General features: G+C 40.9%; 1 long non-coding RNA gene across 2 annotated transcripts; it reads right to left on the reverse strand.

Moving 5' to 3' along the window:
- Positions 1-14,390: 14,390 nt before the first annotated feature.
- Positions 14,391-25,114, reverse strand: LOC143434443 (uncharacterized). 2 transcript variants are annotated; one of them, XR_013103915.1, is made up of 4 exons: positions 24,884-25,114; positions 24,119-24,307; positions 19,232-23,782; positions 14,391-19,058 (listed from the first exon to the last, which is right to left on the reverse strand). It is a non-coding gene; the product is annotated as an uncharacterized LOC143434443 (long non-coding RNA). The 2 variants fall into 2 exon arrangements; XR_013103916.1 differs by having other exon boundaries at positions 14,391-17,130; positions 18,980-23,782.
- Between the last annotated feature and the right edge of the window lie 911 nt (positions 25,115-26,025).

Consider the following 26,025-nt stretch of genomic DNA (forward strand, 5'->3'; position numbering starts at 1 on the left):
TATAGCACTGTCAGATATCAAACAAACTTTGTATGAGAAAGAACTTTGTAAGAACTCTTGAAAACAGTGAACACACACTTGGAATAAGGAAACTAAGATGTGAGAATGGTAGGGATCTTTGTGATAATGTCTCTACCTTGTCCTGCCTCCCCCTGCTCACTGCTGCTGTTCGTTTCTCTTGGAGGGACTTTGCCCCCTGGTTCCACAGGAAGAAACTCGAGCTATCTTCAGATAATCTAATGAAGGATATTTTTTACCTGTTTTGCCTAACATATATTGTTCTACCTTCTTAACTTTTTTTCTTTTTTTAAAGATTATAATATAATGACATTATTTTCCACTTCCCATTCCTACCTTCAAACTCCTTGCTGGCTTTCAAATTCATGGCCTTTGTTTTCATTAATTAGTGATACCTACCCACATGCCTATATACATACATACATACATTCCCTAAACTCTCACCAACCTGTACATCTACATATGAGCTGAACAAAGACAACAATAGACATGCTAAAATGGGTGTGGGAAAGTTCATGAGGCCTCAACCCTACACAAAGGATTACAGGTAACTATGGAATGCTGTCTAAGAAATAGTCTTCCCCAGGGAAGAGCACAGGAACTGGTGCTCTAATACCAAGTGGTTAACCTTGCCCTACCTTTGAGAGATGATTAATGCATCTCTCAGCAGTCTTCAGAGAAGTATAGCAGTTGACACAAGAAAGCACAAGGCCAAGATGCAGAGAGTAAGAGACTACAGAATGCTCAACCCTGACTGACACGGGTCTATCATATGTCTCCTGCCAAGGCCCAGGAATCATGAATGGTGGGGCAGAAATGTGTAAGAGCCAGAGGTAGAGAATGAATGAAATAAACATGGCCTCCAGACACAATAGGACAGCTGCACACATGAACTCACAGTGTTTGTGAATACACTCCCTTTATAAGGTCAGTGCAGACCAAATGTCACTATGGAGAGGGGGGTAGACAAGGAGCTATTGACTACTATAACTGGAAAAGAGGAAGAATTGATTTTCTATGACTATTGCCTCTGATAGGTTGACCACACTGGAGCAGAAGGCCACTCAGCTATGGGTATATGGGCAGCAAAACTGGACTCGATGTATGTTAAAGAAGAAGGAGGAGGAGGAGACAATATTGTGTATAGGAGAGAAGTGGTCATGGATCTGGGATCAGGTGTAGGAGAGGATGAACTCCTTCGAATACACAGTGATATTTTCTTTTGAGTATTGTGTGACTTACAAAATATTAGGTTTTTTAAAATTCCTTAAAGAAACCAAACCCAAAACAAATAACCTACTTATAAATTTTAAAACATCAATATGTTGAAAAACATGCAGTGCTTAAGTCAATGAATGCTTGAACTTTGTTTACTCAGTCTAAATATTACAGATAATACCAAGAATATATACATTGTATAGATTATCCCAACAGGCCATTGAATTGAAATATTTGAATACATAAAAGGTAATGCATTTGATATATACATATATACATTTTACATAATTATATTTCATTTTCTATTTCATTTTATTATTTTATTTATTTTAGGTGTGTGGGGTGTTTTGCCTAAATGGGTGTCTGCACACCACAGTCATGCAGTGTCCACAATGACCAGAAGAGGGCAATAGATCCCTGGAACTGAAGTTTCAGATGGCTTTGAGCACCCTGTCTGTGCTGAAATGGAACTCTTGCCCAAATTATTATCTTTTAGAACAAAGAACATCTTAGAAAATATTTCTGCTGTAAACAAGTGACTAGTGATTTTATATAGTATGTAAAAGAAAGTATGAATTTATTTATATATGATTTAGCATCATCATTAAAATGATGGTTAAGTTACGGTCCCCTGGGGTCTTACTTTCTGTGAACAATAGGCAATTATGTGGAATTTATTTTTGAAGAAATCAGCATTTCATTTTGCAAATAAACTTAGCCAAATAAAATATTTTGATAAGGCTTTTTCATGCTTTATTTAAACTACTTCTGATACTTGAAAAACTAAAAAACAAATGTGTATAATGGGCCCACTGTAAGAGTATGCCCAGAATTTTCACTTATTTGTAGGCATAATTTCCCATCTTCGTTCTATAGCATATGCCAGTGCTAGAATTTACAGCAGTCCTAAGAAACAAATACTTCTGCTGAGTTCCTAATGAGGAACCAAGAATTTATAATATATATATATATATATATATATATATATATATATATATATATATGAAATATTGTTTACAATATGGCTTTTATTTCACTCTGCTGTATGGTTGTATGTGGTAGTATCTTTTCAATTTTTTTACTTACTCAACTCCTTTGTTTTTATAACACTTCCTGTAATAACACAAGGATAGTTGTTACATTGTGAACATGTTGGCCATAGAAAGAATCTGACCATTCAGTTGTATTTTTCAGTCAAAATAATTATAAAGAACTTATCTGCTTCTAAATATTTTGAATGGATAAGCTTAATTATTTATTGTGGAAGATAAAGCCGATGAGTTGTGGAAAAGTTAATGTTAGCATTTTACTGAAGAGAAAACAGTTCCTCGGTGGTGGGAAGGTGGCTCAGTAGTACAGAGCACTTGACAGACAGGGCAACCCAGTAGAAGAGTCCCTAAACAGGCAGAAGAGTCAGGGACAGCCCTCATTCCCACTGTTAGGAGTCCCTCAAAAAGACCAACTACACAACCATAACATTATATGCAAAGGGCTTAGGTTAGCCCCAGGCAGGCTCCCCAATTGTCAGTTCAGTCTTTAAGAGCCCCCAGGAGCCCAGGTTAGTTGATTCTTCGGGTTTTCTTGTGGTGTCCTTGACTACTCTGGCTCCTACTATCCTGCCTCCTCTTCCTCAGGATCCCTGAGCTCCACCTCAGGTTTAGCTGTGCGTCTCTGCCTCTGTTTGCATCAGTTGCTGGATGAAGCCTCTCTGATGATGATTATGCTAGACTCCTGTCTACTAGTCTAGCAGAATATCACTAGGAATCATTTCACTGAGTTATTTGTTTTTTCTAGTTTTTTTCTAGTCCCATTTGGCTCTATCCTAGATCTCTGGGCTCTCCAGCCTTTGGTTCCTGGCCCTCCAGGCAGTGTCAGCGATGGGCTTCTTCTCATTTTTTGGGTCTCAAGCTGGACTAGTCATTAATCAGACAGTTCCACAATTTCTAACCACCTTTACCCCAGCACATCTTGCAAGCAGGACGAACTGTAGGTTTAATGTTTTGTGTCTGAATTGATGTCCCAGTCCCTCCACTGGAAGTCTTGCCAAGAGACGGTGGTTTAGGCTCCTTATCACCAACTTCCAGGAGTCTTAGCTAGGGTCACCTGCATAGATTCCTGAGAGTTTCCATTGCACTAGGTTTTTAGCTCCTCCCTGAGATGTCTCTCCATTCCAGTTGTCTCTCTCTCCATCCTCACTCCCCAAACACAATCCCTCCTATTGTGTCCCTACTCATCCCCAGTCTATGCACAACATTTATTCTAATTTCCCTTCCCAGAGAAATCCATACATCACCCTACCCCCCTGAGCCCTGCTTGCTACTTAATCTGAGTCTGTGGCCATTCTGACTGGTGTGAGGTGGAATCTCAGTGTTGTTTTGATTTGCATTTCCCTGATGACTAAGGATGTTGAACATTCCTTTAGGTGCTTCTTGGCCATTCGAGTTTCCTCAGTTGAGAATTCTTTGTTTAGCTCTCTACTCCATTTTTTAATAGGGTTGTTTGGTTGTCCAGAGTCTAATTTCTTGAGTTCTTTGTATATATTAGATATTAGCCCTCTATCAGATGTAGGATTGGTAAAGATCTTTTCCCAATCTGTTGGTTCCTGTTTTGTCCTATTGACAGTGTCCTTTGCCTTAAAGAAGCTTTGCAATTTTATGAGGTCCCATTTGTCAATTCTTGATCTTAGCGCATAAGCCATTGGTGTTCTGTTCAGGAACTTTCCCCCTGTGACAGGCATTCAAGGTGGCTTCCCCACCTTCTTTTCTATTAGTTTCAGTGTGTCTGGTTTTATGTGAAGGTCTTTTATCCACTTGGACTTGAGCTTTGTACAAGGAGATAAGAATGGATGAATTTACATTTTTCTACATGCTGACCGCCAGTTGAAACACCACCATTTGTTGAAAATGCTGTCCTTTTTTCACTGGACAATTTTAGCTACTTTGTCAAAGATCAAGTGAATGAATTCATTTCTGGGTGTTCAATTCTACTCCACTGATCTTCCTGTCTGTCTCTGTACCAATAGCATGCAGTTTTTATCACTATTGCTCTATTGAGGTCAGGGATAGTGATTCCCCAAGAAGTTCTTTTAATGTTGAGAATAGTTCTCGCTGTCCTTGGTTTTTTGTTATTCCAAATGGATTTTCAAATTGCTCTTTCTATCTCTGTGAAGAATTGATTTGGAATTTTGATGGGGATTGCCTTGAATCTGTAGATTGCTTTTGGCAAGGTGGCCATTTTTACTATATTAATCCTGCAAATACATGAGCATGGGAGATCTTTCCATCTTCTGAGATTTTCTTCAATTTCTGTCTTCAGAGATTTGAGGTTCTTGTCATACTTTTACTTGCTTGGTTAGATTCACTCCAAGGTATTTTATATTATTTGTGACTATTGTGAAGGGTGTCGTTTCTCATTTCTTTCTTAGCCTGTTTATCTTTTCAGTAGAGGAAGGCTACTGATTTGAGTTGATTTTATATCCAGCCACTTTGCTGAAGTTGTTTATCAGGTTTGGGAGTTCTCTGGTGGAAGTTTTGGGGTCACTTAAGTATACTATCATATCATCTGCAAATAGTGAAATTTTGACTTCTTCCTTTCCTATTTGTATACCTTTGACTTCCTTTTGTTGTCTAATTGCTCTGGCTAGGACTTCCAGTACAATATTGAATAGGCAGAGAGAGAGTAGGCAGCCTTGTCTGGTGCCTGATTTTAGTGGGATTGCTTCAAGTTTCTCTCCATTTAGTTTGATGTTGGCTACTGGCTTGTTGTATATTGCTTCTACTATGTTTAGGTATGAGCCTTGAATTCCTGATCTTTCCAAGACTTTTACCATGAAGGGATGTTGAATTTTGTGAAATGCTTTCTCAGCATCTAGTAAATGATTGTGCAGTTTTCTTTTTTCTTTTCTTTTTTTTTTTTTTTTTTTGAGTTTGTTTATATAGTGGATTACATTGATAGATTTCCAAATATTAAAACATTCTTGTATTCCTGGGATAAATCCTACTTGATAATGATGGGTAGTTGTTTTGATGGTTTTTTGGATTCAGTTAGCAAGAATTTTATTAAGTATTTTTGCATCGATATTCATAAAGGAGATTGGTCTTAAGTTTTCTTTGTTCTCTCTTTCTGTGCTTTAGGTATAAGTATAATTGTGGCTTCATAGAACAGATTGGGTAGTGTTCCTTCTGTTTCTATTTTGTGGACTAGTTTGAAGAGAATTGGTATTACGTCTTCTTGGAAGGTCTGATAGAATTTTGCACCAAAACCATCTGGTCCTGGGCTTTTTTTTTTTTTTTTTTTTTTGGTGGGGAGACTATTAATGACTTCTGCTATTTTTTTAGGGGCTATAAGACTGTTTAGATGGTTTATTTTCTCCTGATTTAACTTTGGTACCTGGTATCTGTCTAGAAAATTGTCCATTTCATCTAGATTTTCCAGTTTTGTTGAGTATAGGCCTTTGTACTAGGATCTGTTGATTTTTGTAAATTTCGTCAGTTTCTGTTGTTATGTCTCACTTTTCAGTTCTGATTTTATTAATTTGAATACTGTCTCTGTGCCCTCTGGTTAGTCTGGCTAAGGGTTTGTCTATCTTGTTGATTTTCTCAAAGAACCAGCTCCTGGTTTTGTTGATACTTTGTATAGTTCTGTTTGTTTCTGCTTGATTGATTTCAGCCCTGAATTTGATTATTTCCTGCCGTCTACTCCTCTTGGGAGTATTTGCTTCTTTTTGTTCTAGAGATTCTAGGTGTGCTGTCAAGTTGTTAGTGTATGCTCTCTCCAGGTTTTTTTTTTTTTTTTTTTTTTTTTTTTTTTTTTTTTTGTAGGCATTTAGAGCTATGAGGTTTTCTCTTAGCACTGCTTTCATGGAGTCCCACAAGTTTTGGTATGACATGTTCTCATTTTCATTAAATTCTAAAAAGTCTTTAATTTCTTTCTTTATTTCTTCCTTGATCAAGTCATCATTGAGTAGAGTATTGTTCAGTTTCCACATGTATATGGGCTTCAAAAAAACAAAAAACCAAATAAAGGCCAGTCTTAGTCCCTGGTGATCTGATAGGATGCAAGGGATTATTTCAATCTTTTTGTATCTGTTGAGGCCTGTTTTGTGACCAATTATATGATCTATTTTGGAGAAGGTACCATGAGGTGCTGAGAAAAAGGTATATTCTTTTGTTTTAGGATGAAATATTCTCTAGAATCTGTTAAATTCATTTGGTTCATAACTTCTGTTAATTTCATTGTATCTCTGTTTAGTTTCTGTTTCCATGATCTGTCCATTGCTGAGAGTGGGGTGTTGAAATCCCCCACTATTATTGTGTGAGGTGCAATGTGTGCTTTGAGCTTTAGTAAAGTTTCTTTTATGTATGTGGGTGCCCTTGCATTTGGAGCATAGATGTTCAGAATTGAGAGTTCATCTTGGTAGATTTTTTTTTTTGATAAGTATGAAGTGTCCTTCCTTATCTTTTTTGATTACTTTTGGTTCAAAGTCGATTTTATTTGATATTATAATAGCTACTCCAGCTTGTTTCTTGGGACCATTTGCTTGGAAAATTGTTTTCCATCCTTTTCATCTGAGGTAGTGTCTGTCTTTGTCACTGGGGTGTGTTTCCTGTATGCAGCAAAATTCTGGGTCTTGTTTATATATCCAGTCTGATAGTCTACATCTTTTTATTGGGAAATTGAGTCCATTGATGTTAAGGGATATTAAGAAAAAATGAATGTTGCTTCCTGTTATTTTTGTTATTAGAGGTGGAGTTATGGTTGTGTCACTATCTTCTTTTGGGGTTGTTGGAAGATTACTTCCTTGCTTTTTCTAGGTTATACTTTCCCTCATTATGTTGGAGTTTTCCATCAATTATCCTTTGAAGTGCTGGATTTGTGGTAAGATATTGTGTAAATTTGGTTTTGTCATGGAATATCTTGATTTCTCCATCTGTAGTGATTGAGAGTTTTGCTGGGTATAGTAGTTTGGGCTGGCATTTGGGTTCTCTTAGGGTCTGTATGATATCAGTCCAGGATCTTCTGGCTTTTATAGTCTCTGGTGAAAAGTTTGGTGTATTTCTTATAGGTCTGCCTTTATATGTTACGTTACCTTTTTCCCTTACTGCTTTTAGTATTTTTTCTTTGTTTTGTGCATTTATTGTTTTGATTATTATGTGACGGGAGGAATTTCTTTTCTGGTCTAGTCTATTTGGAGTACTGTAGGCTTCTTGTATGTTTATGGGCATCTCTTTCTTTAGGTTAAAGATGTTTTCCTCTATAATTTTGTTGGAGATATTTACTGGTCCTTTAAGTTGTGAGTCTTCCCCCTCATTTATACCTATTAGCCTTAGGTTTATGTCCTGGATTTCCTGGATGTTTTGGGTTATGAGCTTTTTTTGCATTTTGCATTTTCTTTGACAGTTGTGTTAATGTTTTTCATAGTATCTTCTGCACATGATATTCTCTCTTCTATCTTTTGTATTCTGTTGGTGATGCTTGTGTCTGACTCCTGATCTCTTTCCTAGGTTTTTTTTTCTATCTCCAGGGTAGTCTCCCTTTGAGATTTCTTTATTGTTTCTACTTCCATTTTTATATCCTGGATGGTTTTGTTTAATTCCTTCACCTGTTTGGTTGTGTTTTCTTGCAATTCTTTAAGGGATTTTTATGTTTCTTCTTTAAGGGCTTCTACCTGTTTATCTGTGTTCTCCTGTATTTCTTTGAGGGAGTTATTTGTGTTCTTCTTAAAGTCCTCTATCATCCTCATGAGAAGTGATTTTAAATCTGAATCCTGCTTTTCCAGTGTGATGGGGTGTCCAGGGCTATGGTGGGAGAACTGGGTTCTGATGATGCCAAGTAACTTTGGTTTCTGTTGCTTATGTTCTTATGCTTGCCTTTTACCATCTGGTTAACTCTAATGCTACCTGCACTCACTGTGTCTGACTGGAGCCTGTCTTTCCAGTTATCTTGCTTGTGTCAGAACTCCTCAGAGTCCAGATGTCTCTGTGGTCCTGTGATCCTGAGCTCCTGGGTGGAAGAACTCCTGGGACACAGGCCACCTCTGGGATCCTGAAATCCTGCTGCTCTGAGTGCAGTGGCTCCTCTTGGATGGCTCATATGGTGTCTTCACAGGAGCAGACCAGCTAGGTGTCTGCCCCAGCAGAAGAGACCAAGAGGGGGGCTGGACTTCAGTTTTGTGTGTAATGATAGATATAAATCTATTTGCATTCTTCTATATGCTGACATCTAGTTAGACCAGCACCATTTACTGAAGATGCTTTTTTTCTTCATTGTTTAATTCTGACAGTTCTTTTTGTTTTTTCTTTTTCTTTTCTTTCTTTCTTTCTTTCTTTCTTTTTTTTTTTTTTTTGCAAAAACCAGGTGTCTATAGATGTGTGGATGTATCTGTGGGTCTTTCATTTGATTCCATTGAATTACCAGTCTGTTTTTATGCCAGTACCATGCAATTGTTATTACTATTGCTTTGTACTAGAGCTTGAGGACAGAAATGGTGATACTTCTTTTACTGTACAGTATTGTTTCAGTTATCCTGGATTTTTTGTTTTTCCATATGAAGTTGAGTATTATTCATTCAAGGTCTGAAAAGAATTGTGTTGAAATTTTGATGGGGATTGCATAATCTGTAGATTGCTTTTGGTAAGATTGTCATTTTTACTATGTTAATCCTACACATCCATGAGCATGGGAGATCTTTCTATCTTCTGAGATCTTCTTCCATTTTTTCTTCAAAGACTGAAGTTCTTTTCATACAGGACTGTCTTTCACTTGTTTGCTTAGTTACATAAACATATGTTACATTATTTGTGGCTATTGTGAAGGGTGTTGTTTCCCTAGTTTCTTCTCAGCCCACTTATCATTTATTTATGGGAGTGAGATACACACACACATACACACACATACACGTATATAACTGAAGGTGTTTATTAGCTGCAGAAATTCTCTGGAAGATTTTTTTTGCAGTGGCTTATATATACTATCATATCATCTGCAAATAGTGATACTTTGACTTCTTCTTTTTCAATTTGTGTCCCTTGATCTCTTTTAGTTGTCTTATTGCTCTCGTTAGAACTTCAAGTGCTATGTTGAATAGATGTCGTGAAAGTGTAAAGCCTTGGCTTGTTTCTGATTTTAGTGGAACTGCTTTGAGTTTCTTTCTTTTTAATTTGATGTTGGCTATATAGGCTTGCTGTAAATTACCATTATTATGTTTAGGATGTGCCTTGTATCCTTGACTTTTATCATGAATGGGTGCTGGATTTTGTCAAAGGCTTTTTTCAGCATCGAATGAGATGATCATATTTTTTTTTCTTTCAGTTTGTTTAGATGGTAGATCACATTGACAGATTTTCTTTTTTGTTTCTATTTTTATTGAATATTATATTTATATTTCTGATGTTATCCCCTTACCCTGTTTTGCCCCCCACCCACCCAGGAACCCCCTATCTCATTCCCCCTCCTCCTGCTTCTATGAGAATGTGCTCCCACCTACACCCCCCCTCACATCTCCCCACTCTCAAATTCCCCCACACTCAGTGTCCAGCCTTCAGGGAACCAAGGATCTCCTCTCTCACCTATGCCCGACAAGGCCATCCTCTGCTACATATACAGCTGGGGTCATGGTTCCCTCCTTATGTGCTCCCAGGCTGGTGGTTTAGACCCTGGGGAGCTCTGGTTGGTTAGTATTGTTGCTCTCCTCATGGGGTCACAAACCCTTTCTGCTCCTTCAGTCTTCTCTCTAACTCCTCCATTGGGAACCCCTTGATCAGATCAATGGTTAGCTATGAGCATCTGCCTCTGAATATGTCAGACTCTGGCATATGCTCTAAGGACTCTAAGGAGACAGCTAGATCAGGCTCTTGTCAGCATGTACTTTCTGACATTCGCATCAGCATCTACCTTTGGTGACTGAACATGAGATGGATACCTAGGTGAAACGGTCTCTGGACTGCCCCTCCTTCATTTTCTGTCCCACGCTTTGTCTCCATAGTTGCTCCCTTGAGTATTTTGTTACTCCTTCTAAGAAGGACCAAAGTACCCACACTTTGGTCTTCCTTTTTCATGAGCTTTATGTGGTCTGTGAGTTGAATCTTGGCTATTTCAAGCTTTTGGGCTAAAATCCACTTATCGGTGAGTGAATACCATGTGCGTTCTTTTGTGATTGGGTTACTTCACTCAGGATGATATTTTCCCTACATCCCTGGGATGAAGCCTAGTTGATCGTGGTGGATGATGTCTTTGATGTGTTCTTAGACTTGGTTTGCAAGTATTTTATTTATTTATCAATGTTTATGAGGGAGATTGGTCTGTAATTCTCTTTCTGTGGTTTAGGCATCAGGGTGACTGTGGCCTCATAAGATGAGTTTGGCAATGTCGCTTCTGTGTCTATTTTGTGGAATTATTTGAGGAGTATTGGTATTAGCTCTTTAAAAGTCTGGTAGAATTCTTCACTAAAACCATCTGGCCCTGATTTCTGGGAGGCCCGGGGGTGGGCGTTCGTTAAGAGACTTTTAATGACTGCTTCCATTTCCTTAGGGGTTTTGTCTATTTAAATTGTTTACCTGATCTTGATTTAACTTTTGTAAGTGGATTCTATTAAGAAAATTATTCATTTCATTTAGATTTTCCAATTTTGTCCAGTAGTGGTTTTTGAAGTAAGATGTAATGAATCTTTGGATTTCCTCAGTTTCTGTTGTTATATCCCCCTTTTCATTTCTGATTTTGTTAATCTGGATAGTCTCTCTGTGTCTTTTAGTTAGTTTGAATAAGGTTTTGTCAATCTTGTTGATTTTCTTAGAGAACCAACACTTTGTTTCACTGATTCTTTGCATTGTTCTCTTTGTTTCTATTTTATTGACTCCAGCCCTGAGTTTCATTATTTCCTACCATCTACTGCTCTTGGGTGTGTTTACTTTTTTTGTTGTTGTTGTTTTTGAGCTTTCAGATGTTCTGTTAAGTTGGTAGTATGAGATGTATCTAATTTCTTTATGAAGGTATTTAGTTCTATGAACTTTCCTCATAGCACTGCTTTCATTGTGTCCCAATAGTTGGGGTATATATGCATTCAATTCTTTCTTATTTCTGCTTCAACCCAGTAGCCATTCAGTAAGGAGTTGTTCAGTTTCCATGGGTCTATAGGCTTTCTGTTTTTTCTGTTGTTGCTGCTGCTGCTGCTGCTGTTGTTGTTGTTGCTGTTGTTGTTTAAATCCACCTATCATCTGTGGTGGTCTGTTAGGATACAGAGGGTTATTTAAATTTTCTTTTATCTGTTGAGACTTACTTTGTGATGGAGTATGTGATCAATATTGGAGAAAGTTTTATAAGGTTCTAAGAAGATGTATTCTTTTGTGTTTGGCTGAAATGTTCTGTAGACATCTGTTAAGTCTACTTGAGTCATAATATTATTTCTCTGTTAATTTTTTTGTGTGAATAACTTGTCTATTGATGAGAGTAGGGTATTGAAGTCTCCCACTATTAATGTGTAGGGTTTAATATGTGATTTACACTTTAGTAATGTTTCTTTTACAAATGTGGGTGCCCTTGCATTTGGGGTATAGATATTCAGAATTACAACATTGCCTCAGCCCACAAGGATTCGACGAGACCCTAGGGAAGGGGACAAAAGAATCATAGGACAAGAGACACAAAGAAGCAGCACAGGTCTGAATGTCTGCTCCAGTGCTTAAACTTTATTGTTCAGGCTGCAGTTATAAAGGCAAGCAGGCAGGAGAGTCATCTGACAGCCAGGGTCCAGGGTCATCTCATAATTACAAAGTTCTCTGAGCCCACAAGAATTCCTAGCCCAAATTACTTATCTAAATATTTTCTCACAAGCAAGAAGGCAATTAAAACATTTCTTGGCTTGAGTTGCTTATCTGATTAATATTTTCTCCTGGCAGGAGCACAATAAAGTATTCCAAACTCAGGATGTTTACCTAACTGACATTTGCTCTCAGGAAGAAGGGAGTCTTGGCTCCCAGCGTTTCCTCCCATTTAACATATTTTAAAGAGACTGGTCTGAGAAAGCGGACATTTGGAAATCCCATTGATAAATGACTGTGCATTGACCAGAGGGGGAAAGACTGACCTGATCTTCCCATTATCATTAGAAATGATGCCTTTTGGGGGAGGAGAGGTTTAAATGTCTCATGGGCTTCATAGGATATCGAGGGTCCTAGTCAGCCTCTTTGAGACACAAGAAATCAACACCAACCTCTATGCAATAGGTTTTGCTTCACGAGGGACTCAGATGCAATTTGGGTCCTACCCCTGCAGTACCTCATCACACACTGCTTGCAGGTACCCACGCTGTGTTTCTGCCATGCGAACCAGTGCATAGATCTGAGTTCTATGCAGCTCCTAAAGGCGATGTGTCAATGCAAGTCTCAGCCAAGCCTCTATCAACCAGATCAAGTCTGTGATAATATACTTGTGGAGGTTTAGATGCCAGGGAGTCAATTTGTTGTTTTATAAAGCCAGTGAGTCTGTTAAAGGCCCAAGGGCTGAAAGTCAAAAGGAGAAGGAGACTGACCACAGGACCCAGGATGAAAGGGAGAAGGGTGGTAAGCCAAGGAGAAGCAGAGAACCAGTTTTTAAGTCATTCTTCTTCTTGCCATTTTAATCTCTCTCTCTGATCTCGGCTATACTATCTCTAACTACCCTGGTGTGGTCAGTATAAAAACAACATTCCTCCTTGAGGGCAACACATAGTCCCTTGTTGAAGGAAAAGCCGATCTAGCCCTGTGCATTTTGGGGGGACCGCTTCAGACAACAAAGCGAGGGATTTTTCCAGATTAGTGATGCCGTCTTTAGCTGTTCAATGTCCTTGTCATTGGCCCCTCAAAGTTCTGAGTAGTGCAAATAGGCTGGCATCAAGATTAGAACTTCCAACAGCAAACACCATAGATGGCCCCTTTTTATATGGAAAGGAAAAAAGAAGGGAATTGTCAGGGAGATATCTCTTCCCTGGATGTCAATTGTTATTTATCTTATCTATAATTGGGTCTGGCTTTGTGGAAGTATCTATTTGTTTCACTAATCTTTCTGGCAGTCATCTAGCCATGCCTTCTTTGGTATCAAACAGACATATCAATCCTCAGCCCCATATGAGAACTGGGTCTGGGTCATTCCATTTAAAGGTAAGAGGGTCCTTCCACATAAAGGTGGCATAGTTTTTATTGGTCTCAGGATACCAGAGGTGATCAGCAGCAGGTTTGCCATGAGCGTCCAGATTTTAAAAATTGAGAATAAACAAGGCATGATGAAGAATATTTTTAGGGGACCCCTTCTGGGTATATAACTCCCCCTCTTTTATTTTTCAAAATTTTTCAGTGTTTCTTGTTAAACCAAGGCCAAAACACCAGTAGCTGCTCCTCCCACACTCAGAGAGTTATGGCGATATTATTTTAAAGTTCCATAATATTTGTTTCACAATACCTTGTCCTTGAGGATTATAAGAAATTCCAGTAATATGGGTAATATTAAATTGTCAACAAAACATCTCAATTGTCTGACTGCAATAGCCAGTTCCATCTATCTTAATCTGATATGGAACACCAAGCATAGAAAGATAATGTAGGCAATAACTAATTATATTTTTAGTTGTTTCTCCTGTTAAAGCAGTTGCAACTAGAAAGACTGAAAAGGTATCAAGTCACATGTACATGTTTTAATTTTCCACAATCAGAAATGAGTAACATCCACTTGTCATAATTTGATTAGGTGTAAGTCCTCAAGTATTAACACCATTACGGAAAAAATTGAGGACACTGAGAACAAGTTTTTGCAATTTGACTTGTACACTCTCTAGAAATACAAAATTAGTGTCTCAAGCTATTATTATTAAATATATGTAACAATCAGCGAATGAGCGGTGGTGCAGCGGCTTAGGCGCCGACCTCCAGAGGGCGGCCCTGCGCCCTTTGCTCTCTCCTGGTTCGAATCCCGCTTTCCCTGTGTGACTCTGCCCGAGTCTCATGGGAAAACAAAACAACAACAACATATATATATATATATATATATATATATATATATATATATATATATATATATGAATGTATGTAACAATCACCAATCAATAGCACACCCCTTTGGAGCAGATCTCTGCAGATCCACAAAGATGTACTATCTTGTGGTAATGCTATATAGACAAACAGATGACTTCTTAAGTCCTAATGATGATCCTACTAGAACTCCTAAAATTATATCAATGATTATCAAGCTCTTTTATAACTGGACTGCTATTAGGCCCTTCTCTGATAGTCAAAACTGCAATGAGGACTCTGCCAGCCTCCCAAGTGTCATAAGTCAATTGCTCTTAGATAGTAACCAGACTTTTTCCTACTCAGAGCACATTTCAAGAAGTTGTAAAAACAATTAGCCAAAAGTCATTAAAAGAGAACCAAAGATTTACTATAGGTGCCAGGACAGAAGATAAATACTGTCTGGGCTTATCTATACAAATTTTCACTGATAATCTTAGTTATAGTTTTAAACCCTCAGTGAACCTGTGGAGTTACACAGGTATTGGATGTTTAGCCAGATAATCACCCTTAATAAATATGTATACAACATTTTCTATTTTAAACTTTTATTTTAATTTATAGTTTAATTTTTGGTAGAAGCTTGTAACAAACTTTGTAACATGTGATTGCATACTTTAAAAACTATATGAATACTGAGGACAAAAGGATAAGAGGCAAGTATAATGGAGAGATAAACAGAACTCTGTGCCTTTTCCGACTTATATAAAGTTTTTATTCTTTTTCTCAAATAAAATAGAAGTTTTTCTTTGTAGTTTTTTTAGATAGCTTTTATAGGAAACTTTTTACTCTTAATAATAAACTTTTTAATAACTTTTTAAGTGGCCTCAGACTAGCAGGCATAAGTTAGAGCCCAGCAGTGCTTGTTGAAACAAAACAAAAGTTGTTTACTTAATCTTTGGCTGATTTTAGAATGAGGTGCTAAGTGCCAAAAAACTGCAGCCCTTGGTCTCAAGGATCACAAAAAGCAGATTAGCCACAGTGGCACAGCAATCTAGATAAACAACCCCAATGTAAAGAATAAAATTGTATGGCCAATTGTTTTTGTAAGGTCTGTAGTCTATCTAATATACAAATTTGTTATGGCATTTTCCTGGGGTCCAGGGAATCTAGTATGAGCTCTTAAATGTCTTATAAATTTAAAGGAAAGTATGTTTCTTAAATTAATCTGTATTTGTAAAATTTGAGAATTAGCAATATCTAAAAAGGGAACAATTTCAAGCAATTATAAACCATAAACTATATACTAGCTATGAGTATACAATTTGAAAGCTTGATTTTTCAGCATTTCAAACAGTGGCTATAGCACGTAATTTAATTATTTGTGCTGAAGCAGGGGGAAACTCAAGAGAATGAGCATGTGATCCAATTACATTTACTGTCTTCCCATTAAATGAGCTGTCTGTAAATACAGTAAACACATTTTCTACGGGCTACATATGTAAATTTATAAGAAATACAAAAGCATGTATAGAGGAAAATTGTAACAACTTGTCTTTTGGATAATGATTATCAAATTTGTCTAAAAAGTAAGTCATGTAATAGGCCAAATATCAGAATTCTTTAATAACCAATTTAATTGCTGTTTGGAATAAGGAATATTTCATTAAGTTCTTCTCAAAATACTTTTGTGATCCTAACCTACAATTCTGTCTTAACCCAGCAACAGCTTCAGAACAGGGTGTTAAAACTTTCTTTGGAGATAAAGAATTATGAATCTACATTAATGATCCCTTTTGCCAAAGAACTGCTGTGAAACAGTCAACAATTAATCAGTCTGTATAATGAAACTATTGATAACAGCTTCCTTTACTTTCTGCAAAGCTATTCCTTCTTCATCAGTTAATTGTCAAGGGGAATTAGGATTTTCATCTCCCTTAAGAATATCAAACAGAGGTTTAAGTCTTCCTCTGATGAGCTTAAGGTGAGGTGTTATTCACTTAGCATCTCCTAGAAGCTTTTGAAAATAATTTAAAGTAAGTAAACTATCTTATTTTTTGAATTTTCTGTGCCACAATTTGTTTAGGAATATAACTGGTGTCTCAGATGTTGAAAAGATATAGCCTTTGAATGTTTTCTGGAGCAACAAGCACTCCCCAAAATTTTAAAGCTCATTGTATGAGAGCAAAGGCTTGTATTAAAACTCCTTCAGTGGGATCAGCTAATAAAATACCATACAATGAATAATATACACTGAAAGATTCAAACTCCTAATTTTTTGTATTAAAGCAACAACAAATTTTTATATAATGAAGGGCTATTAGCCATTCCTTGAGGCAAAACTTTCCAATGATATCTCCTTTTCAATCTTGGGGCTAAATTTGCCTCTACTATATCTAATAAATTTGCCACTGTATCTAATAAAAGTGGCAGCAGGGCTATACTGTGCCACAGCTGTTTTTAACTCTTATTACTCTTGCAATCATCTCCACCTGCTCAATCTTCTTCTCAACCATAAACATGGGTGAGTCAAAAATTCTCAAGCTTGTAATTAAACTGCCAACTGCAGCCAATGGAATACTGGCAGTTTAACTATATTTTTAGGTTTCTTTTGTGAAAGGCTCATGAACCCCCCCCCCCCAAGGGGACCCCACTTGAGTCTCAGGATGGCACGCACCCAAAGGACACTCGAGAGACCAACTTGCTGCAAGTACATGAGGTAGTTTAATGGCAGCGCTCCGGGCCGACACGTGTCTCAATGTAGGAGACGGGGCTTCGACCTCCCGGCTCAGGGATTTAGGGTTTATATAAGCTCGGGGTGGGGAAAGGAGAAACTTTCACGTGGGTGCACATGATTGGTTGTTTTACAATTTTTGAACATCAGCAGGCTGAACCGGTCCATGGGGGCGGGGAGCAGTTCCTGCAGGCAGATGTTTATCTCTCTTATCTCCATGGCCGGCCCATTCCTGGGATGACTCAGCAACCCTTTGTCCTGTAACTCTGCATTCTTTGTTAACTGATTAACTGGGCCTCTGGTTAGCAAACCCTGAAGGCAGAGGCTTCAGCTACTCAGGTTAGGGAGAAGAAATCTACAGGGCCCTTTTTTATTAGTTTTTTGTGGGACCCATTAAATTTTCTTTTATTTCCCCTCTTCCTTTCCTGAATAATTTTAACCTTAAAATATCTAGCCTAGGCTCTGGAATCATTTCTCACCTTATCAGGATCCTCGAGTGGTTGGTATAAAATATAGTCTCAACACCATTAATTGAACAGCATCAACTCTATTTTTGATAATGGTCATAAGTCTATTTATCACACATCAAATTAAAAAAATTAAACAAATTATCATCACCAGTCCAGCCAGGGCATAAAACAAGGTAGTCATCCAGGGAGATTTTGTGAGAACCAGGACTCGAACCAGCCCTGTTGGGCATCCCAATCTTTTTGTCTCTTATCTAGTCTTTCCCTAAGCCTCTGCATCGAGTCTCTGACTACTCCAGTATGATCAGCAAAAAAGGAACACTCTTCTTTGAGGGTGTTAAAGAAGAGTGTTGCTTTAACACGGTCCGCCATCCTTTAAAAACAACAAATCAAGCCCTTGCCTGTTTTGGGCACTACTTCTGATAGAGATGTCAAAGATTTCTCTAAGTTGGAAATAGATTTTTCTAGTATTTTTAGGTCTCCATCAATAGCAGTACTGAGAGCATTAAGGCCTTGCTGTCCAGTGGCCAGTGTGGCAGCTCCTGTTCCTATACCAGCAGTAATGCCTGCACCCAGTAAGATGGCTAAAGTGAGGGAAACTGGCTCTCTCTTGTATATTTTTGGCCTAATATCGAATTCATCTTTGAAATTACTCGCAGCATGGTAGTAGATTCTGGGTACCAGCTGCACAAGTACACAAAAGTCTGTAGTTGGTTTGAATACACTTGTAGACACACAAGGGGTGAGTCCTGTACCGCAAGCCCACCAACGGTTGGGCCCTGGTACCAAATAATAGGTGATAGATGTTTTAGGACGAGAGACTGTCTGATTACACAGATGTCTGTGGGAGGCAGGTGGGGTACCTAGGCAGAGTCCTGAACCTGACCCCGATACTTCAGTTAGAGTTAGTTTTCTCTCAGTTCCCCAAGTGCAGGAGTGATGGGAAGTGGTGTTATTAAAGGCACCATTCATAGCGATTCCCTCATAGTATGGAAGTGTTGTTACTAAACACAGTCAGTAAGATTTAGTAGAGTCTGGACTTGTATTATTTAAAGTGTGGAAGGCTCCAACGACCAAATTAAATAGTCTCTGTCCCGTCGAAGGATCAGGTGGTGTGGTCAAGATCCAGGGGCCTTGTGAGGGGGTAAAATCATAAGGACCAGCAGTCACTGGCACAGGTTGGACCGGTGTTAGAGTAAGGGACCTGGTAGGGGGGCCTTGTTCAGGAAGGACTTTGTTAGGTCCCATAGGTATTGGAGAGGGGTTTTCTAGAGTCAACTTAATTTTAAAGATTAACCCAGGGTCTTTTCCAGCAGCATCTATACGCAATCCCCAGTTGTTTCCCTTAAGCCAACTCTGATGGTCTCATTTCCCTGCATTAGTGAATCTTATAACTATGGGATTGCAGTAGCTGTTTTTACAGGCTCCAATGGGACTATTTCTGTATCCACACCCATTCTCAGGATATTTAGAACTATCTCTCTCTCCTTGGTTGGACTTATCATAGCTGCTGTTCCTCTTTACCGTAATCAGGTCCCATGTAGAACTAGCGTTCCAGTAAGCCTTACCAGTGGTTTCACATCCCCATGCAGCACAATAAAAATCAGAGGTCCCCACACACTTGTGTCAAAGCTTCCGATTGTGGCCCTGACCGGGGTAAACATAAAATTCTGAGGACCAGAGATTAGCCCGGTAGAACTGCCCTGAGCACCCAAACATGCTCCCTATCCTGCCCAGAACACACTGTCTTTCAGCGGGTGGTTTAGATAGGTCTGTGTGGTCTGGAAGATCCCAGGTAAGTGATCCAGCTGCTAACTTACAGATATCAGGTGTAAGATCTTGCCACCAAGTCCATGGAGGATGCATAGCAATTGACCACACAGTGTTTCCTTCTTCATTAATTACCTCCCAGGTTTGTCGCATTGGGGCGTGGGGGTTGCTGTCCTGACTCAGGATTGCGTTTACGACATAAACACAACTTAAGAGGATTATTAGTCTTTTCCAAAATCCACTCATCTGGACTAGTTTTGGGAGGGGCCCTTTTGACATGTGAAGCATGAACCCAGGTGGGGATCCCTTCTACCTTAATGGCGGTTGGGGTTGTCAACAGTACCAGGTAGGATCCTTTCCACTGTGGCTTGAGATTTCCCGTCCAGTGTCTCTGTACCAGGACAGCATCTCCAATCTCAAACTGATGAGGAACTGCAGGGTCTCCAACCATGTAAGTGTCTTTTAGCTGTTCCCAAATATCTCTCCTGATCATCTCAAGAGCCTTTAATCGGGCTAAAAGGTGGGTGGAAGGTATAAAATTATTGTCATCAGGATGTGCCACACTTTCTAGGGTTTCAAACAGAGGCAGCAGTGCACCAAACAATATCTCAAAGGGTGTTAGTCCCAAAGGTCCAGGTGTGTTCCTTACCCAGAACAGGGCTAGGGAGAGAAGGGCTGTCTAGTCACCCCCACCGGTCTCTATGGTCAATTTTCTCAGGGTCTCTTTAATGGTTCTATTCATTCTCTCTACCTGTCCTGTGCTCTGGGGTCAGTAAGCACAATGTAGTTTCCAATTTATCCCCAGCTGTCTGGCCAGTCCCTGACTTACCTGGGTGATGAAGGCAGGCCCGTTGTCTGACCCAATTACCTTAGGTACTCCAAATCGGGGGAGGATGTCTTCCAGTATCTTCTTGGCCACTACGTTTGCTGTTTCTTTCTTGGTGGGAATGCCTCAACCCATCCTGAAAAAGTGTCTATGAAAACTAGGAGATATTTATTGCCATATCGGGCTGGTTTGACTTCTGTGAAATCGACCTCCCAATAAGTTTCTGGTCGATCTCCCTGTAGGCGCTTTCCCACACTATGCCTGCTGGATCCAGCATTAGTGAGGGCACACGCCCTGAAGTTTCTTACCAGATCTTCGGCTGTCTTTTGGAGCCTATGAATGTGGTAAGGGGATTTGTTGGTTAACTCTATCATTTTTCTGACCCCTAGATGGGTGAGGCGGTGCATACTGGTCAGGTATTCTAGCCCCTCTTCTTCTGTGAGGACTCTCTTTTCAAAGGCCCTCTCATCCTGCCGGGGCCCCACCTTAGCTATTAGAGTCATTGGTCCTTGTGCCGCCTCTTTAGGCATCTGATCTGCCATCTGATTTCCCTTTTCGATAGGGCCAGTCCCCTTCTGGTGTCCTGGGCAGTGGATGATTGCCACCTTTCGTGGCAAGTGGACAGCCTCTAGTAAATTAAGAATCTCTTCTTTATTTTTAATATCTCTGCCTGCAGACGTCAGCAACCCACGCTGTCTGTAAATTGTCCCATGAACATGGGCTGTTGCAAAAGCGTATCGGCTATCAGTATAAATGTTTACAGACTTCCCTTCTGCCAGTTTTAGGGCTTGGATCAGAGCAATAAGTTCTGCTTTTTGTGCCGAAGTTCCTTCGGCAGGCTGCTAGCCCAAATGACAGTCCTTCCATCTACTACCGCTGCCCCAGCCCTTCGCTTACCTTCTATCATGAAGCTACTTCCGTCAGTGAACCAAGTCTCCACCCCGGGCCACGGCTGGTCAGTCAAATCTGACCGGGTCCCTGTTTTTCAGCCAGTATCTCTTTGCACTGTTGTACTGGGGTCTCATCGGCTTCAGGTAGCAAGGTAGCGGGGTTGAGGATGGCAGGTGGCATGAAAGTTACTCGCTCTATTAGTAACAAGCTCTGATAGTGGGTCATTCTAGTGTTGGTTATCCAGCAGTCTGGCAGTTGTCTGATGATGCTTTCGAGGGTGTGGGAGGCCACGACTGTCAGTTTCTGGCACAGAGTTAGCTTATCAGCATCTTTTATCCGTGTGGCTGTTGCAGCTATTGATTGCAGGCAAGAGGGCCGTCCACTAGCCACAGGATCTAGTTTTTTTTTGACAGATAAACCACTGGGCGCTTCCAAGGTCCTAGAGCTTGGGTGAGGACCCCTCTGGCAACCCCCTTTTTCTCATCAATATATAGGGCAAAAGGCTTGTTTAGATCTGGCAGTGCTAGGGCAGGGGCTTGTAGCAGTGCCTTTTTAAGAGTTTCGAAAGCCACTTGGTGTTCTCTTGTCCAGATGAACTCCCTTTTTTCTTTTGTCAAGGGATATAATGGGGGGGGCTGCCAAGGTGGCGAATCCTGGAATCCAAAGCCTACAAAATCCCACGGTCCCCAGGAATTCTCTTACCTGGTGAGGGGTGGTTGGGGTTGGGATTTGTGTGACTGTTCGTTTTCTGGCTTCTGTGAGCCACCGCTGTCCATTTTTTAGGGTATATCCCAAATATGTCACCTCAGTTTGACATAGCTGTGCCTTCTTAGTGGAAACCCAATACCCCAACTCACCTAACTCAGCCAGGATCTTCTGAGTCCCCAGTTCGCAGTCTTCTCAGGTCTCTGTGGTCAGCAAAATGTCATCAATATAAAGAAGGAGAGTCACCTGGGGGTTATTAGCACGGAAGGGGGCAAGGTCCCGGTGTAGAGCTTCATCGAATAGTGTTGGGGAGTTTTTGAATCCTTGAAGTAACCTCGTCCACGTGAGTTGTCCGGTTCTTCTGCTCTCAGGGTCCCGCCACTTGAAAGCAAACAGGGGCTGGCTGTTTGGATGTAACCTCAGACAGAAGAAGGCATCTTTTAAATCTAAGACAGTATACCAGGTTCGAGAGGGCGGCAGTGTGCTGAGCAAGTTGTAGGGGTTGGACACTGTAGGGCGGACATTTTGTACCCTCTTGTTGACTTCTCTGAGATCCTGTACCAGATGATAGTCGTTTGTCCCCGGTTTTCTTACTGGCAATAAGAGGGTGTTCCAAGGGGACCTGCAAAGGACTAAAATCCCCTGTTCTAACAGTCTCTTAATGTGGGGGCATATGCCCTCTCTTGCTTCCTTGCTCATGGGGTACTGTCAGACCCCAATTGGGGAGGCTCCAGAATTGAGCTCAATCACCACAGGGGGGCCTGTCTAGCCATTCCCGTCCCCCTGCCCCCGTCTTAGCCCACACCTGAGGAAATCGAAGTAACCAGTCCTGAAGCTCCCCCGGGGGCTTCTCTCTCTCTCTCTCTCTCTCTCTCTCTCTCTCTCTCTCTCTCTCTCTCTCTCAGTATAGCTGGTATTCTTCTTCTAACTGCAGGGACAATATTAACATTTGGGGTGTCTCAGTTCCCCCATGACAGTTCCGGTCCAGAGGGGGCAAATGTTATCTGGGCCTTTAGTTTGGTTAACAAGTCTCTGCCCAGTAAGGGCGTTGGTCACTCTGGTGTTACTAAAAATGAGTGGGATACCTGGTTTCTTCCAAGATCCACTGTACGAGAAGTCGTCCACGGATACGGTTTTTGTCCTGTCGCCCCAATCACCAGCGTCTTTTTATCTTGTATCTTTCCCAGAGGTTTTTTTAAGCACAGAATATTCTGCTCCCGTGTCCACCAAGAAATCTATAGGGGTCCCCTCTATTTTTAGAGTTACCCTGGGCTTGGAGATGGGAACCGAACCCCGACTTCCCTAATCTTCATTATCTAAGGACAGCACTTTGGTCTCTTTCTTCTTAGGACACTCTCAGGCCCAATGGCCCTTCTCTTTGCAGTATGCACACTGGTCTCTCTCTAGTAGTAATTCATCTCTTTTGGGTCTCCTTGGCCCCTGCCTTCTGCTGTCACCCAGGTTCCCAGTCTGTCTAGCCCTACCAGTCCCCTGACGCCTTCCTTCTCCTACCACTGCAGCCAGTATCCTTGTTAGGTTCTCTTCTTGTCTCTTTTCCCTTCTATCTTCATCCTCAGCCCTTTCTTTCTTTTCTCTCTCTTGTTTTTCTTCCTCTCTCTCTCTCTCTCTTATGATACACTTTCTCAGCTTCCTTCACCACGTCTCTGATTGTATAATCTTGAAATCCCTCAATACGCTGTAACCTCCTTCTAATGTCCAGGGCAGACAATGAAAGCCATGATTACGAAAGCTCGCTGTCCCTCTGACATAGGGTCAAAAGGAGTGTACCTCCGGTAAGCCTCCATGAGCCTTTCTAGGAACACCAAGGGAGGTTCAGTTGGTCCTTGCATGACTTCTCTTACCTTTGCCAAATTGGTGGGCTTCCTTGCTGCCCCTCTGAGACCTGCCACGAGAGCACGGCAGTAAATGGACAGCCATTCCCTACCTGCTACCATGTTGTAATCCCACGGAGGACGGGTCAAGGGAAATCCTTCGTGTATTGCAGCCTGAGTGGCGGGGTGTCCATCATTATCTCAGATATTTTTCTGATCCTCGAGGAGAATCCTCTCTCTCTCTTTGGTAGTGAACAGTGTCTGTAGGAGCTGCTGACAGTCATCCCACGTGGGTTGGTGGGAGAACATCAGAGACTCTATCAGGACTGTGAGTCCCACAGGATTTTCTGAAAAAGGAGGATGGTTAACTTTCCAATTATAGAGATCAGAGGAAGAAAAAGGCCAATACTGCAAGAGCTGCAGCTCTTTCTCACCAGTTGGGGGCAGCCCAACAGCCCTAAGGGGCAGCACCACAGTGGAGTCAGGTCCTTCAGGAGTGGCTCCATGTAGGCTCCTAGTACCCACTGAGGGCCCTCCTGCAGCCCTGGAGGCTGGGGCCAGTGCTGGGGCTGAGGGCTGGGGTGCAGGTTGGGGAGCTGGGGGCAGGAGAGTGGGCCATTCAGGGGGTTCTTCTATATCAGGGTATATCTTTGAAACGGACACCGGTGGGGTACTGGGCTTACCTTCTTCATTCTATCGTGGTTTCAGTCTTCCTTCTGTGGAGCCCTCTCACACAGCCAAGACCTGGGAGCTTGGTTGGTGAGATGGGATGAAAGGCTCGACCCACTTAGGTGGGTAACGAGCCACGTCTTCCCACATGGTGATGTAAGGTTGTTAATCTGGATGTGACCCTGGTCCTTCCTGAAAAACAACTGTCCTAACAGCTCTAATCGTGGGTAAATCAAAAGTCCCCCAAGATGGCCATCCCACATTGAAAGTCAGCCACTCAGCGGTGCAAAGGGTCCGCCAAGGCCCCTTTTTCACAAATACTGACAAATTATGTCCTCTATCCCTAACGTCCGACCAATGGTCCATAGACAAAGACAAAGGGGCCATCACGGCCTATCCCATCTCTACAAACAGAAAGCACAAGAACAGGATAAGAACACATGATGCTATCACCTCCAAACTCACTCGCCCACGTTTAGTCTTATATAGCCAGCCAAATGCAAGTTCCGATGGGGCAGGTCCTTGTACCTTCCCCTGTAGGAGGAGCACTCTGTCTCCTTCATTCAAAAAATGGGCAGTCAGGCTATCCTGACCCCCTTCCACTGGGGTGTCCCCCAGATTTTGCAGCCTGCGGGCCCACATTTGCTTCCGAGGCCGTTGGACCTCATGGTCTCACAACAGCAGCTGCCAGAAACCAGAAACCAAAAGCCATAAACCAGAAGCGGCGCTGCATCCAAACACACCCCACTCACACAGACATCACACAGACTTAAACCTACCTCCAAGGGGTCTTCGGAGGTCCTGGGTGGTCATGCAAATCCTGGACGAGTTTCCCAGCCCATGCACCAAAATGAAGGGCTCATGAACCCCCCCCCCCAGGGGACCTCACTCAAGTCTCAGGATGACACACGCACCCAAAGAACACACTCGAGAGACCAACTTGCTGCAAGTACATGAGGTAGTTAATGGTGGAGTGCTCCAGGCTGACACGTGTCTCAATGTAGGAGACAGGGGCGTCGACCTCCCGGCTCAGGGATTTAGGGTTTATATAAGCTCGGGGTGGGGAAAGGAGAAACTTTCACGTGGTTGCACATGATTGGTTGTTTTACAATCTTTGAACATCAGCAGGCCGAACTGGTCCATGGGGGAAGGGTGCAGTTCCTGCAGGCAGATGTTTATCTCTCTTATCTCCATGGCCGGCCCATTTCTGGGATGACTCAGCAGCCCTTTGTCCTGTAACTCTGCATTCTTTGTTAACTGATTAACTGGGCCTCTGGTTAGCAAACCCTGAAGGCGGAGGCTTCAGCTACTCAGGTTAGGGAGAAGGAATCTACAGGGCCCTTTTTTATTAGTTTTTTCATGGGACCCATTAAATTTTCTTTTATTTTGCAATATTAAAGTATAACCATAACTTTGGGAAACAAAACCAATTTTTTAACAATGCAAACAATCTATTTTTTTTCTAAAATTAACACCAAGTTTATTACTCTTACAAAATTTGGCTGCCAGTTCTTATATATAAATGTATGATAGTACAGCTTTTAATATCTCATTAAAAAGGCATTTTTAATCTTATCCTTTATACATCTAGTTTCTGAATGACTCCAACCCTGAGTTACCAGTTTTAATCTAGCTTTTTGTTACCAAAAGTTGCAAGCTTTTAATCATACCAAATAACTTATAGGCTAATAATGTATAACCAAGACATGTAGAATATTTTAATACTTTTAAAAGCAGTCAGAAACAAAAATGAATTAGATGCACATCTTACATATTTTATCTAAACAAATTTGTTTTACTTTTTCTAGCTGTAATATCAAGAGAAAAGCACCTTGTCATTTGTTGAACCCAATAAACCAATAAACACTGTCACAGAGATGTTTCTAGGGAAAAAAATCAGTTTCTTTACCATAGAAGTCAA

Source organism: Arvicanthis niloticus, chromosome 15, assembly GCF_011762505.2.
Source record: "Arvicanthis niloticus isolate mArvNil1 chromosome 15, mArvNil1.pat.X, whole genome shotgun sequence".
Classification (NCBI taxonomy): Eukaryota; Metazoa; Chordata; class Mammalia; order Rodentia; family Muridae; genus Arvicanthis; species Arvicanthis niloticus.